Here is a 15,346-nt window from a genome sequence, read left to right as displayed (position 1 = left end):
CGTGACTTCTTAGAAGAAAGAGCATGCTCGATTATATCTCAATGGTTGTTAAATGTAGGCAACATAGGGCTGGAGCTGGTGGAATATTGTTCGACATTAAGGGTAAGTTGACCATTGGGAAGCCGAAGTCATCCCTCTTATTATAAGTCTTGTGGGGAGTATTTCGTCATTCTGAATCTTTATGCATAGATCTAAATATGAAATTGATGAAGCAGTCTCACTGACCTCCTTTACTATAAAACGACACACGGTGGTACGTATACATGTATACTATATAATGGCACACGATGGTACAAATGTACCATATGATGACATACGATGGTACATATATCCTAAATAATGACACACTATGGTAGATATATACTACATAACGACATCCGATGGTATAATGACACGCGATGGTAGATATATACTACATAATGACACACAATGGTACATATATACTATGTAATGGCACACGATGGTACATATACAATTGGACGACACACGATGGTGCTTATATACTATATTATGACACACGATGGTACATATATACGATATAATGACACACAAGGGTACACATGTATATTTTATTGTGACACAAGATGGTACATATATACTATATAACGACACACGATGGTACATATACGCTATATGATGACACAGGATGGTATTTATACATACTATATTATGACACACGATAGCACATATATACAATATAAAGACACAGAATAGTACATATGTATTATATAATGACACACGATGGTACATACATACTATATAACGACACACGATGGTACATATACACTGTTTTCCAATCATAAGCATGACACATACGCGTACAAAATTGAGTGGAATCCATGTCGGTCCAATTGACTTTTGTCCACGCGATAGTTGAAATACGAAAAACACTGTTTTTTCCAAATGCCTGGCAAATTGCCGATGATCTAAATATATTAAATCATGCACGTAAAATTGCAAACATATATTTTTTTCTTCTAAAGTTGTTTTTTTCTGAAGGATTGCAGAGGAAAACGTTGATGAAATATACGCACTGCGTGAGATTTTTTTTTAATGTGTAGGTGTTGTTGTTAAAGTATCAAAGAACCCAAGTAAAAAATATTTCAATTGTTTTTTTAAGAGAAATCAAATGTCAGCTTGAGTATTATCCTTTGGAGACAACACTTAGATTAAATGAATGGGTGAACAAAATGACAGAGAAAAGAAAGGACAATTTTAGCCCCACAATAAACGAGTCTTACTCGATTTGTGGAAACAAAACACCAGCAGTGCGGCTGCTTCAAGTCTGACAACATTTATGAATGGATATTATATTCAGCTCTAAACCCCAAATAATAACGAATGTGCCTAGATGTACTGCCCAATATCACCCAGCTACATGCGGCGTGTACAATTGATGTGCAAATGATAGATATTTGGTTAAAAAATCTCATAAATCATACTTTCTGAAGTAAATATTTTGTTGCTACCATTCTTCTTTTTTCCAACAGATATGGAAAAGTAATATTACAGTAGCGTTTTCGCGAAATAAATTATCATCAATCCATCATAAATGGTCATCTATTTTATTTCTTTATTTTTTATGGAATTTCTCTATGGATTTGCATGTAGCTTCGAAATGGCACACGACTACAGGGACAGTCTAGATATCCCGAGTTGCGTCCCTTTATCAAGCAGCGCTTCAGTTTCAAGACCCAGACACTGGATATTTATGATTCTCTATTGCACTTCAATAGAGATCATGAAAGCAACATAGACGGTTACATTTGAATGTTATATGTCATCTTATAACCTGAAGATGACGTCATACAGTTTCTTGTCACTTATAACCCATAGAGCATCCCTGTCATATGGATGAAGACAGAGAAGAAGCCTCTAAGTCGCACAAATTATACAAGCTCTTTCATGGAACAAATATCTCTACAGTACCAAAGCGTCCCGAATTTACCTATCTATGAAATAAATGCCAAAATAAACAAGATATCTAGCACGGAAGTATAATTGTAAATTTATCAATTGAAACCATGTCAATCACTTCCATGCTTGACGTGTCAAATAAAGCACAGTTGTTTATTTATTCTTCACACATCTGCACTTCACTGTAAACAAATGAATGTTACACACCGCCTACATGACATGTCTTTAAAGTGACGGCATAATTCTTGTCGGTTTCGATTTCCCCGACGACTTCTAGCAAAGGATGTTCGCTGGTGTGTAGTAAGAGTAGTAACGTTTTATAAGATACGTATTTCTAACACCTGTGTTATCTTAATGTCTAACTGGCCAAACGAAACATATGGAAATGTTGTTTATAATAGGTTATACACAGAGGACACTTGACAGTACTTTATCGGCAAATATAGGAGCAGATGCGAGAACCATATTCATAAACTGGCAAAGTATTGTCACGAGTCTTTGTCTGTCTCAGAACACAGCCAAATACTCGAGTACCCCGCGAATAGTTCACACATGCAAGTGAACCGGAGAGTGGTTTGATTCCTGGCCTCGTCGTAATAAAAGTAGTTAAAATATGGTACTTGTTGTTGCCCTGCCTGGCGCTCGACATTAAGGCGCCAAAACAAGGACTGGTCGATTCGGAGAGAGTATACTGTGTCTGAGTGGGGTATCCATGTTAAACTGCGGCATAGTATCGCCGTGGGCTTGCACTATATATAAAACGCTCACACACACACACACACACACACGCACGCACGCACGCACGCACGCATGCATGCATGCATGCACACAAACACGTGTAAGTGTACCATATAAATGCAATAATATTGATAACGACGCTAAACCCCATTTACCTCACCTCACTATGCAATAAACAGTTCGCGCACATGCCATTTTCCATTTTAGTACAAGGAACCACCGAATCGCGGCATCTGTGTAAATATCATACTTCACCCAGCTTCAGCAGCACCGATGTATTGGTGGGAGCTCGAGTACATTATCGGGATACAATTGCGCTGCACGTGACAAAAAAGATACGCACCCATTGGAGCTGAGCATTTAGATGTCCTCTGATAACATATAACTGTGTACGGGCCATGTTAGTATATACAGCAGCAGACATTGCCATCGCAGAAGGCATCCCTGTGACAGCAGTAGTCCAATACCAATATATACCCACCACGCCCCGCTCACTGCAATATTTACGGTAAGAGATATAAAATGTCTAGCTATGAGACTGCTGTACATTCTTCTAACACCCAATAACAATGACTTCAAGGAACCTTTGAAGCAGCTTGTTCTTGTCAGATATGACAGATGGCAATGGGCTTCCTGTCACAGGCGATGCCAGCCATTATCTCACTACATGGAGGTTATGTCGACCTGCAGTCTCTTGGGAAACGTACGTCGATTAAAGGCAGCTTTTTTGGAAGTGTCTTAAACATAATGTTCCCACTATGATGACAACGCATATGTCACAGTCAGACTGTTAAATCAGTCATTTCGTGAAACAAATAAAAGCTTCAATCATTTCGATAAATGACTATTAGGACAAGTTACGGCTGAAAGTAATTACGCACGTTCAATAAGGAACAATCAAGAAAGAAAAGAAAAGGCAATTTTATTCACATCCCTTATTAAAGTACTTGCACCTATTTGTACAACAGTGTTATGACCACTGCAGTCACACCTGACTTATTGACCCGTTAAGTTCCTGGGTAGAATAGGTCATCAGCAACCCATGTTTGCCGAAAAAGGCAACTATGCTTGTCGTAAGAGGCGACTAGCAGAACCGGGTGGTCAGGCTCGCTGACTTGGTTAAAACATGTCATCGTATCCCAAGTGCGTAGATGCCAATCATGATGCCAATCACCGGATTGTCTGGTCCAGACTTTATTATTAACAGACCGCCCGTCATATAGCTGGAATATTGCTGTGTGCGGCGCTAAACAATAAACGAACAACCAAACAAATCTAAATACGATAGTGCCAGGTGTGACCCTTCGTCCATTATGGCCTTATGTCGGTGGAATTGTCTGCCAGTGCCCAGTAACATTTACAACTTCATCATCGAAACCACAGGAGCGGTGATGCTGACACTCGATGGGAAGTTCCAATCTATTTTCTCTCGCACGCTTACACGACCGAGATCTTCGACCATTCTGACACGTCACGTGCACTTTTAATATGCCAGGTTTACAAGTGAGGATCACCAGTATCCATCAAACTTTGGAATACGTGTTTTCATCTTATTCATGTATAGATCATTTTTTACAATCCAGAAATATATTAGACTGCGACTTTGAAGTTAACTGTCATGAGGTGGGTAAATTTGCACTGTTACAAAACAATTACTTTTCTTAATACACACCAGGTTGAAAAAAATGAACGTTCAATTTATGAAAATGACAGATATTTTGGTTTACGAATCCCGACAACCCCCCAAAATGAAAAGTGGATTGATTTTATTCTGCCGAATGTAAACTGACGAGTCACCAGTGAATAATAATGTGCACTGTGTTAAACTGCAAGATGATAGGTTACACAAAGTAAATCAACGCCACAAGCGTTAGCAGCGCCGTTCAAATGGCAACATATTCGCATACACTTTAGCATGACAAAAAAAATCTCTAGTCTTTCTAGTTTTTCAATCTACCAAATAGAATTCATCACAAAAGAATCCGTAAAGCAGATGATTATAAATATTTTATCCAAAATGATTAAAATGGACAAGCTGGGACAGACAACAAGTCGATAGATGAAAGCTTCAGAAAAATAGTCCACGACGTATTCTTTACATCTTGCGGACAAGTGGGGATTCTGGATTCGAACTGGTCCCCCGCAACCGATGCTGGTCGTAGCGGCGACTTTATGGATTGGGTGGTCAATCATGGAGACTTGGTTGACGGAGTGCCATCGTACCCCGACGTCGTGGATTATTGATCATAATATAAATCACTGGATTGCATGGTCCAGACTCGATTGTTTACGTACCATCGTGGTATGGTTGTAACATTGCTGAGCGGAAGGTTAAGCAACAAAAATCAACATCTCGCGATATCCATCTTGTGGAAATAGTTTGATCTATCCGGCAGCCGATGATGAGGGGATAGTTGTTGGGATAGTATTTGATCCACAGTAGACTGTCTCTAGTTCTGTGTGAACTGACAGCAATATATCCGTAAGGTCCAATGTTACAAGGCTTCGCTGATTAAGTTTCAATGTCAACCCTTCAAACAACGGCAACGGCAATGTGTATTAGAACGTCGTGGATTATCTCCCTTTGACTAGCCGTGCCGTATGTTCAGTTGCTCACGGGGATGCACTTGAAGTTTGTTTTCTCCTCGTGCCAGGATTAGCAAGCATCAGCAACATACGTTAACGTTTGTGTTTACAGATCTCTTCCGCATATGTCTCTCTGGCGCACATTCCACACTTACATGTCTGAAAACAACTTAAAACAAATAAAACATGAGCTAGAATGTTGGATCCGGTGTCTGTGGAAATTAAAGATGTTTTAGCAGACAATTTTATCCTGATTAGTGTTATTTTTCCTGGAGATTCCACCTTGTGGGACTTGCTTGTATTAGCCGCATGCAAATGAGTGCGGTTATGATGGGTGGTTAATGGTTTGACGTTGGAGGCTGCTGGGAAATGAGCCGGATTGCGGCATTTGGGATGTGGAAGGATGTTTAGGAGATGTGGAATGTTGCTAGGGAGATGTGGAATGTTGCTAGGGAGATGTGGGACGATGCTGCGGAGGTGTGGACAGTTTCCAGGGAGATGAAGGATATTTCTAGGGAGACGTGCGGTGTTGCAGCGGGATGTTGCTGGGTAGACGGGGAATGTTGCTTGGGGACGTCGGATGTTTCTTGAGAGATGTATGAAGCTGCTAGGGAGTTGTAGATGCTGCTAGGATGATTTGCATGTTGCTAGGGAGATGTGGAAGGCAGATAGGGAGATGAAAGATGTTGTCAGGGAGATTTAAGAGACAGGAGATGTTGCTGGGGAGATGTGGAAGGCTGCTAGGATGTTGCTGGGGAGATGTGGAAGGCTGCTAGGATGTTGCTGGGGAGAGGTGGAAGGCTGCTAGGATGTTGCTAGGGAGATGTGGAAGGCTGCTAGGATGTTGCTACGGAGATGTGGAAGGCTGCTAGGATGTTGCTGGGGAAATGTGGAAGGCTGCTAGGATCTTGCTAGGGAGATGTGGAAGGCTGCTAGGATCTTGCTAGGGAGATGTGGAAGGCTGCTAGGATGTTGCTGGGGAAATGTGGAAGGCTGCTAGGATGTTGCTAGGGAGATGTGGAAGGCTGCTAGGATGTTGCTAGGGAGATGTGGAAGGCTGCTAGGATATTGCTAGGGAAATGTGGAAGGCTGCTAGGATCTTGCTAGGGAAATATGGAAGGCTGCTAGGATCTTGCTAGGGAGATGTGGAAGGCTGCTAGGATGTTGCTAGGGAGATGTGGAAGGCTGCTAGGATATTGCTAGGGAAATGTGGAAGGCTGCTAGGATGTTGCTAGGGAGATGCGGAAGGCTGCTAGGATGTTGCTAGGGAGATGTGGAAGTCTGCTAGGATATTGCTAGGGAAATGTGGAAGGCTGCTAGGATGTTGCTAGGGAAATGTGGAAGGCTGCTAGGATCTTGCTAGGGAGATGTGGAAGGCTGCTAGGATATTGCTAGGGAAATGTGGAAGGCTGCTAGGATATTGCTAGGAGATGTGGAAGGCTGCTAGGATGTTGCTAGAGAGATGTGGAAGGCTGCTAGGATGTTGCTAGGGAGATGTAGGAAACTGCTAGGATGTTCCTAGGGAGATGTGGAAGGCTGCTAGGATGTTGCTACGGAGATGTGGGAGACTGCTAGGATGTTGCTAGGAAGATGTAGGAAACTGCTAGGATGTTCCTAGGGAGATGTGGGATGTTGCTGGGGAGAAGAGGGACGTTACTGAGGAGAAATGGGTTGTGGCTAAGGATATTTTTATTTATTTATTATTATTTATTTTTATTTTATTTTATTTATTTATTTATTTTTTATTATTTTTTTTTTTTTGGGGGGGGGGATGCTGCTATTGAGATGTGGAGTTGTGACAGGCTGTTAAATTATCATGGGTAGATGGTAGGGTATACCAAGGCTGCTTGGGAATTTGGGAAAATGCTAGGGAAATATGACAGGCTGCTAGGGATTTGTTGGAAAATGCTAAGGACATTTGGGAGGATGTTAGGGAGTTGTTGGATGTTGATAAAGAGATGTGGGGTGATGTTATGGAGATGTGAAAGGAGTCTCTGGAGATGAAAGAGATGCAATGGAGGAGGATGGGGTAGATTGATTGGGAGAAGGGGCCTGATGTATTGGAGACTTGAGGTGTTTTTGTGTTTGGTGTTTCGGTATTGTGTTTTGGTGTTTCGGTATTGTGTTTTGGAAATGTGGACTGTGACTCGGAAGATGTGGGAAGCATCGCAGGTGATGTGGTGGTATTGCTTGAGGTATAGAATGTTGCAAGGGGGTGTAGGACGCTGTTACAGAGAAGGATGTCTATAGGGATGCTTCCCAGGCAGGTGGGGAAAGATGGTCCGTGGTACGAGGGATATTATTTAAGGACTAGAGGTGAGGGGTTTTACGAATTAAGGTCAGTAGAAATATATAATAAGATTAAGGACAAGATAATAATTGAAATAAGGACTTAGGGCATGATCTACGTAGGTATGCCAGCAATATCGATCACTGTGGGGAAAATCATCAATGGACTTCACACATTGTACCTTCTAGGGAATAGAACCTGGATCGTAACGAACAGACACTTTAACCACTGGACTACCCCAGTGCTTCATGAATCAAGTGATACGTTTATGATACGGCTTCCCACGCTTTTCTTAGATGGTGGGAAAGATAATTCAGTGTACAGTATGGTGCCCGTTTTGCTTCAAGATGCCGCTTCTGCTAAGTCGGTGTACGTTACAAAGTTAACATTTCTCCGTGAGAATGTAGCAAAGTGTCAGATTCGGCATGTAAAGGTTTATCATTCATTTGCTTTTTAGTAATGCATACGTGCAATTTCGGCTTTAGCTCTGTCCCAGTTGGATGCAGTGCGTCCTTTTTCTGATCGCCCTCAATTGACCTGAAGCATCATGACATCGTGCCGAGTGATGGTTCAGCCATACAGACCCATGCCTTCCATTGTTGCTGGCGTAATGGTCTGCACTGGTATGCCACCAGTCTGCTTGTTTAGCTTGCTTTAGGTGTCTGCGAATGGGTGACACCTCACATATTCCGACATGTTATCTGTTACCGTAACAATGACTGATGAATAGAACAACCGACACAGATTGCTGAATTGTGAACCATCTGTCACTGGTGGTTCGTAAATCGCATTACGAGGGAAACAACTGCACATATATTCTTTACGATTATCAATTCACACTTAATGCATGCAGTGTTTAAAACGGTCGCACATTTCCGACAGAAAGGTTACCTGGTGTGTCAGGGACCGTTCTTCAAGAACTCCACACAGATACTCACTCTAGCATGTCAGTATTGGCTTGTAGCATTGTCGCGGTGTGGATTTTGTGGGCGGTAAGCAGCAAGGTTAAGCAAGTAGGTTAGCGTTTTTTTAAGCAGGAATGAAAAATGTCGCCAAGTGTCAGCGGCTGTTCTATTATCTCGCCACGAATGTCTAGGTGCGTGGTGCTGTGATCGTGCAAGATGGAAAGACAGTGTGGGAACCACTGACAATTGCTGTTGCCATGACTGAAGGTATTGCACTGTACTCATCTGAATATCTTCAGCTATCGTGTGTCGACTGTAATATCCCTTCTCTGTCACATAACATTCCAGAAAATAATTTATGAATATCATGTTGTCGCGCAGAATGTGGCATGGCGGGCATGCCCCGGCTGGTTACTGCAGAGTATACTGCTGCCGTTGCACATCTTCAATGCAGTCTCGGAGCAAAGGCTGAATTTCAGCTGTATTCACCTGTTGGGATAAATTCGAGTGCAGTACATGTTGCTGTGAAAGTGTGTTTAGTAGCGAGTAGTGTGGACCCAAGTTGTGAATAAGTAGTGCATGAGCGAGTGTTAATGATTCCTGAGGTATAGCAGAGAGGGTTGAGGGGGTGAAAGGTGTAGGAGTGATTACTGTAGGAGCGAGAAGTGTGGGGATAAGGGTCATACGACTCTTGCTCAAAAGCTGTTTGATCAAGCTTACAACATTCACGGCCTCGGTTTTGTGGTAGACATGTGGCGTACATTTCAAAATTTGACCCATCAGTGACAAAATGATGTCCAGTGTAATTCATTTGTTTTAATTGTACCATGTGTGCCCGGTTTTTTTCAAGTGAACAATTGAATTAGTATCATCCCTGTATATAGTGATTCATAAACGCTAATGATATAACCGGAATTGTATAGTTGACTTTCAGTAGATATTCCTTATGAGTGAGTGAGTGAATATGGTTTTACGCCGCTTTTAGCAATATGACATCAATCTGGGGACACCAGAAATGGGCTTCACACATTGTACCCATGTGGGGAATCGAACCCGGGTCTTCGGCGTGACGAGCGCACGCTTTAACTACTTGGCTACCCGACCGCCCAAGATATTCCTTATGATTATGGAAATGATTTTAGTAGGTTTTGTATTTATTACAGGGGTGTGTATGTATGGTAAGCGCCAAAAGAACGTAAGAGGTTAAAGTATGAGCCAAGTGTAGGAGTGAGTGTTGTAGGAATGTGTAGTGTAGGAGTGTGTAGTGTAGGAGTGTGTAGTGTAGGAGTGTGTAGTGTAGGAGTGAGTGGTGTAGGAGTGAGTAGTGAAGGAGTGAGTGGTGTAGGAGTGTGTAGTGTAGGAGTGAGTGGTGTAGGAGTGAGTAGTGAAGGAGTGAGTGGTGTAGGAGTAAGTGATGTAGGAGTGAGTCGTGTAGGAGTGTGTAGTGTAGGAGTGTGTAGTGTAGGAGTGACTGGTGTAGGAGTGAGTAGTGAAGGAGTGAGTAGTGTAGGAGTGTGTAGTGTAGGAGTGAGTGGTGTAGGAGTGAGTAGTGAAGGAGTGAGTGGTGTAGGAGTGTGTAGTGTAGGAGTGTGTAGTGTAGGAGTGAGTGGTGTAGGAGTAAGTGGTGTAGGAGTGAGTGGTGTAGGAGTGTGTAGTGTAGGAGTGAGTGGTGTAGGAGTGAGTAGTGTAGGAGTGGGTGGTGTAGGAGTGAGTGGTGTAGGAGTGAGTAGTGTAGGAGTGGGTGGTGTAGGAGTGAGTGATGTAGGAGTGAGTAGTGTAGGAGTGTGTAGTGAAGGAGTGAGTGGTGTAGGAGTGTGTAGTGTAGGAGTGTGTAGTGTAGGAGTGAGTGGTGTAGGAGTGTGTAGTGAAGGAGTGAGTGGTGTAGGAGTGTGTAGTGTAGGAGTGTGTAGTGTAGGAGTGAGTGGTGTAGGAGTAAGTGGTGTAGGAGTGAGTGGTGTAGGAGTGTGTAGTGTAGGAGTGAGTGGTGTAGGAGTGTGTAGTGTAGGAGTGTGTAGTGTAGGAGTGAGTGGTGTAGGAGTAAGTGGTGTAGGAGTGAGTGGTGTAGGAGTGTGTAGTGTAGGAGTGAGTGGTGTAGGAGTGAGTAGTGTAGGAGTGGGTGGTGTAGGAGTGAGTGGTGTAGGAGTGAGTAGTGTAGGAGTGGGTGGTGTAGGAGTGAGTGATGTAGGAGTGAGTAGTGTAGGAGTGGGTGGTGTAGGAGTGAGTGATGTCGGAGTGAGTCGTGAAGGAGTGAGTAGTGTAGGAGTGAGTGGTGTAGGAGTGAGTGGTGTAGGAGTGTGTAGTGTAGGAGTGTGTAGTGAAGGAGTGGGTAGTGAAAGAGTCAGTGGTGTGGGAGCGTGTAGTGTAGGAGTGTGTAGTGTAGGAGTGAGTAGTGTAGGAGTGGGTGGTGTAGGAGTAAGTGATGTCGGAGTGAGTCGTGAAGGAGTGGGTGGTGTAGGAGTAAGTGATGTAGGAGTGAGTCGTGAAGGAGTGAGTAGTGTAGGAGTGAGTGGTGTAGGAGTGTGTAGTGTAGGAGTGAGTGGTGTAGGAGTGTGTAGTGTAGGAGTGTGTAGTGAAGGAGTGGGTAGTGAAAGAGTCAGTGGTGTGGGAGTGTGTAGTGTAGGAGTGTGTAGTGTAGGAGTGGGTGGTGTAGGAGCGTGTAGTGTAGGAGTGTGTAGTGTAGGAGTGGGTGGTGTAGGAGTGTGTAGTGTAGGAGTGGGTGGTGTAGGAGTGTGTAGTGTAGGAGCGTGTAGTGTAGGAGTGAGTAGTGTAGGAGTGTGTAGTGACGGAGTGGGTAGTGTAGGAGTGTGTAGTGTAGGAGTGGGTGGTGTAGGAGTGTGTAGTGTAGGAGTGAGTGGTGTAGGAGTGGGTGGTGTAGGAGTGTGTAGTGTAGAAGTGGGTGGTGCAGGAGTGGGTGGTGTAGGTGTGTGTAGTGAAGAAGTGAATGGCGTAGGAGTCAGTGGTGTAGGAGTGGGTGGTGCAGGAGTGGGTGGTGTAGGAGTGAGTGTTGTAGGAGTGGGTGGTGCAGGAGTGAGTAGTGTAGGAGCGTGTAGTGTAGGAGTGGGTGGTGTAGGAGTGTGTATTGTAGGAGTGGGTGGTGCAGGAGTGGGTGGTGTAGGAGTGTGTAGTGAAGAAGTGAATGGCGTAGGAGTCAGTTATGTAGGAGTGGGTGGTGTAGGTGTGTGTAGTGAAGAAGTGAATGGCGTAGGAGTCAGTGGTGTAGGAGTGGGTGGTGCAGGAGTGGGTGGTGTAGGAGTGAGTGTTGTAGGAGTGGGTGGTGCAGGAGTGAGTAGTGTAGGAGCGTGTAGTGTAGGAGTGGGTGGTGTAGGAGTGTGTATTGTAGGAGTGGGTGGTGTAGGAGTCAGTGGTGTAGGTGTGGGTGGTGCAGGAGTGAATGGCGTAGGAGTCAGTTGTGTAGGAGTGGGTGGTGTAGGAGTCAGTGTTGTAGGTGTGTGTAGTGAAGAAGTGAATGGCGTAGGAGTCAGTTGTGTAGGAGTGGGTGGTGCAGGAGTGGGTGGTGTAGGAGTGAGTGTTGTAGGAGTTGGTGGTGTAGGAGTGATGTGATGTAGGTGTGTGTAGTGTTGGAGTGAGTGATGTAGGAGTGTGTAGTGTTGGAGTGAGTGGTGCAGAAGTGGGTGGTGTAGGCGTGTGTAGTGTTGGAGTAAGTGTTGGAGGAGTGTGTAGTGTAGGAGTGAGTGGTGTATGAGTGAGTAGTGTAGGAGTGAGCGGCGTTGGAGTGTGTAGTGTAAAAGTGGGTGGTGTAGGAGTGAGTGGTATAGGAGTATGAAGTGTGTAGTACAGGAGTGACTGGTGTAGGAATGATTGGTGTAGGAGGGTTTAGTGTGTAGTGTAGGAGTGAGTGGTGTAGGAGTATGTAGTGAGTAGTGCAGGAGTGAGTGGTGTAGGAGTGAGTGATGTTGGGGTGAGTTGTGTAAGAATGATTGGTGTAGGAATGCGTAGTGTAAGAATGGGTAGTGTAGGAGTGAGTGGTGTAGGAGTGGGTGGTGTAGGAGTATGTAGTGTGTAGTGTAGGAGTGAGTGGTGTAGGAGTCGGTGGTGTAGGAATGATTGGTGTAGGAGTGAGTGTTGTAGGAGTGGGTGATGTAGGAGTGAGTGGTGTAGGAGTGGGTTATGTAGGAGTGGGTGGTGTAGGAGTGAGTGATGTAGGTGTGTGTAGTGTTGGAGTGCGAGGTGCAGAAGTGGGTGGTGCAGGAGTGAGTAGTGTAGGGGTGAGTAGTGTAGGAGTGAGCGGCGTTGGAGTGTGTAGTGAAGGAATGAATGTTGTTTCATTGGGTGGTGCTGGAGTGAGTAGTTTAAGAGTGGGTGGTGTAGGAGTGAGTGGTGTAGGAGGGTGTAGTGTGTAGTGTAGTAGTGAGTGGTGTAGGAGTATGTAGTGTGTAGTGCAGGAGTGAGTAGTGTAGGAATGAGTGGCTGCTGTAGGTGTGAGGGTGTAGGATTGAGTGGTGTAGGAGTGAGTTGTGTTGGAGTGAGTGGTGTAGGAATGAGTGGTTAAGGAGTGAGTAGTGTAGAAGTGAGTGATGCAGGAGTGAGTAGTGTAGGTGTGAGTGATGTAGGAGTGAGTGATGTAGGAGTGAGTGGTGTTGGAGTGAGTGGTGTAGGAGTGGCTGGTGTTGGAGTGAGTATTGTAGGAGTGAATGATGTAGGAGCGAGTTATGTAGGAGTAAGTGATGTAGGAGCGAATGGTGTAGGAGTGAGTGGTGTTGGATTTGCTGGTGTTGGAGTGAGTAGTGTAGGGGTGAATGCTGTAGGAGCGAGTTATGTATGAGTGAGGGATGTAGGAGCGAGTGGTGTAGGAGTGAATGGTGTTGGATTTGCTGGTGTTGGAGTGAGTAGTGTAGGAGTGAGTGATGTAGGAGCGATTCGTGTAGGAGTGAGTGATGTAGGAGTGAATGGTGTAGGAACGAGTGATGTAGGAGTCGCTGGTGTTGAAGTGAGTGGTGTTAGAGTGTGTGAGTGAGTACGTGAGTTGGGTTTAACTCCGCTTTTCACAGTATTGCAGTTATATCGCGGCGTGTCAGCTTAATGTGGGAGGAAATTTCGAAGTGATGCAGGTCTCAGACGTTTACCTCTTCGGTACCCACCAGCACGGGTATGGTAGGAGTGAGTGGTGTACCATTTAGTGGTCTTGGAGGGAGTGATGTTGGAGTGTGTAGTGTAGGAGTGAGTGGTGTAGAAGCAATTACTGAGGGTGTGGACTGTGCAGGAGTGAGTAGTATGAGTGCATAGCTTGTTAAGGTATGGCTTGTCCAGGGCGGGTATTGTTTACGTTGTCAAGGCTTGGAGCGTGTCGGTTACTGAGTGATCGAGACAGCATCGAGTAGCGTAACTGAAATCATGGGTGTAGAGGGGAAGAGTAAATGATTTGTTGGGTTGGGAGAAGGGTTAGAGTGTACATCTCGAGTAATGTGCTATCGAGTAGTGTTGGATTGTGTAGTGTAGGAGTGAGTAGTGAATGGGCGAGGAAATGTAGGAGCGAAGGGTATCCATGTGTGGTAGTGTGATATAATGACTATTAAAAAATCGTGTGGTTTTGAGGCAAACCATTGGCAACCAGAAGTTAGGACGGTATTCGTCATTCGAAATTCGAAAATCGAATGACGAAATGTTTCGTCATTCTTTTTTATTCTTTTTTAATAACGAGTTTCGTCTTTAAAATATCGCTACTATTCCTTCCCTTTGCAGAGTAGTAAAGGCAGTATTGAGGAGATTGGGACAGAAGAGTGGAGGAGTGTTGGTGTGAGGAGTAAAGAAGAGAAGAGCGCAGTAGTGTTGGCGTGAGGAGTAAGGAAGAGAAGAGCGCAGTAGTGTTGGAGTGAGAAGTAAGGAAGAGAAGAGCGCAGTAGTGATGGAGTGAGGAGTAAGGGGGAGAAGAGCGCAGTAGTGTTGGAGTGAGAAGTAAGGTGAAAAAAACGCAGTAGTGTTGGAGTGAAGAGTAAGGGGGAGAAGAGCGCAGTAGTGTTGGAGTGAAGAGTAAGGGGGAGAAGAGCGCATTAGTGCTGGAGTGAGGAGAAAGGGGGAGAAGAGCGCAGTAGTGTTGGAGTGAGGAGTAAGGGGGAGAAGAGCGCAGTAGTGTTGGAGTGTTGAGTAAGGAGGAGAAGAGCGCAGTAGTGTTGGAGTGAGAAGTAAGGGGGAGAAGAGCGCAGTAATGTTGGAGTGAAGAGTAAGTGGGAGAAGAGCGCAGTAGTGCTGGAGTGAGGAGAAAAGGGGAGAAGAGCGCAGTAGTGCTGGAGTGAGAAGTAAGGAAGAGAAGAGCGCAGTAGTGTTGGAGTGAGGAGTAAAGGGGAGAAGAGCGCGGTAGTGTTGGAGTGAGGAGTAAGGGGGAGAAGAGCGCGGTAGTGTTTGAGTGAGAAGTAAGGAGGAGAAGAGCGCAGTAGTGATGGAGTGAGGAGTAAGGGGGAGAAGAGCGCAGTAGTGTTGGAGTGAGAAGTAAGGTGAAAAAAACGCAGTAGTGTTGGAGTGAAGAGTAAGGGGGAGAAGAGCGCAGTAGTGTTGGAGTGAAGAGTAAGGGGGAGAAGAGCGCAGTAGTGCTGGAGTGAGGAGAAAGGGGGAGAAGAGCGCAGTAGTGTTGGAGTGAGGAGTAAGGGGGAGAAGAGCGCAGTAGTGTTGGAGTGTTGAGTAAGGAGGAGAAGAGCGCAGTAGTGTTGGAGTGAGAAGTAAGGGGGAGAAGAGCGCAGTAATGTTGGAGTGAAGAGTAAGTGGGAGAAGAGCGCAGTAGTGCTGGAGTGAGGAGAAAAGGGGAGAAGAGCGCAGTAGTGCTGGAGTGAGAAGTAAGGAAGAGAAGAGCGCAGTAGTGTTGGAGTGAGGAGTAAAGGGGAGAAGAGCGCGGTAGTGTTGGAGTGAGGAGTAAGGGGGAGAAGAGCGCGGTAGTGTTTGAGTGAGAAGTAAGGAGGAG

Source organism: Haliotis rufescens, unplaced genomic scaffold (genome assembly GCF_023055435.1).
Source record: "Haliotis rufescens isolate VD_foot unplaced genomic scaffold, xgHalRufe1.0.p SCAF_20, whole genome shotgun sequence".
Taxonomy (NCBI): Eukaryota; Metazoa; Mollusca; class Gastropoda; order Lepetellida; family Haliotidae; genus Haliotis; species Haliotis rufescens.
Note: the sequence above shows the minus strand (reverse complement) of the source record.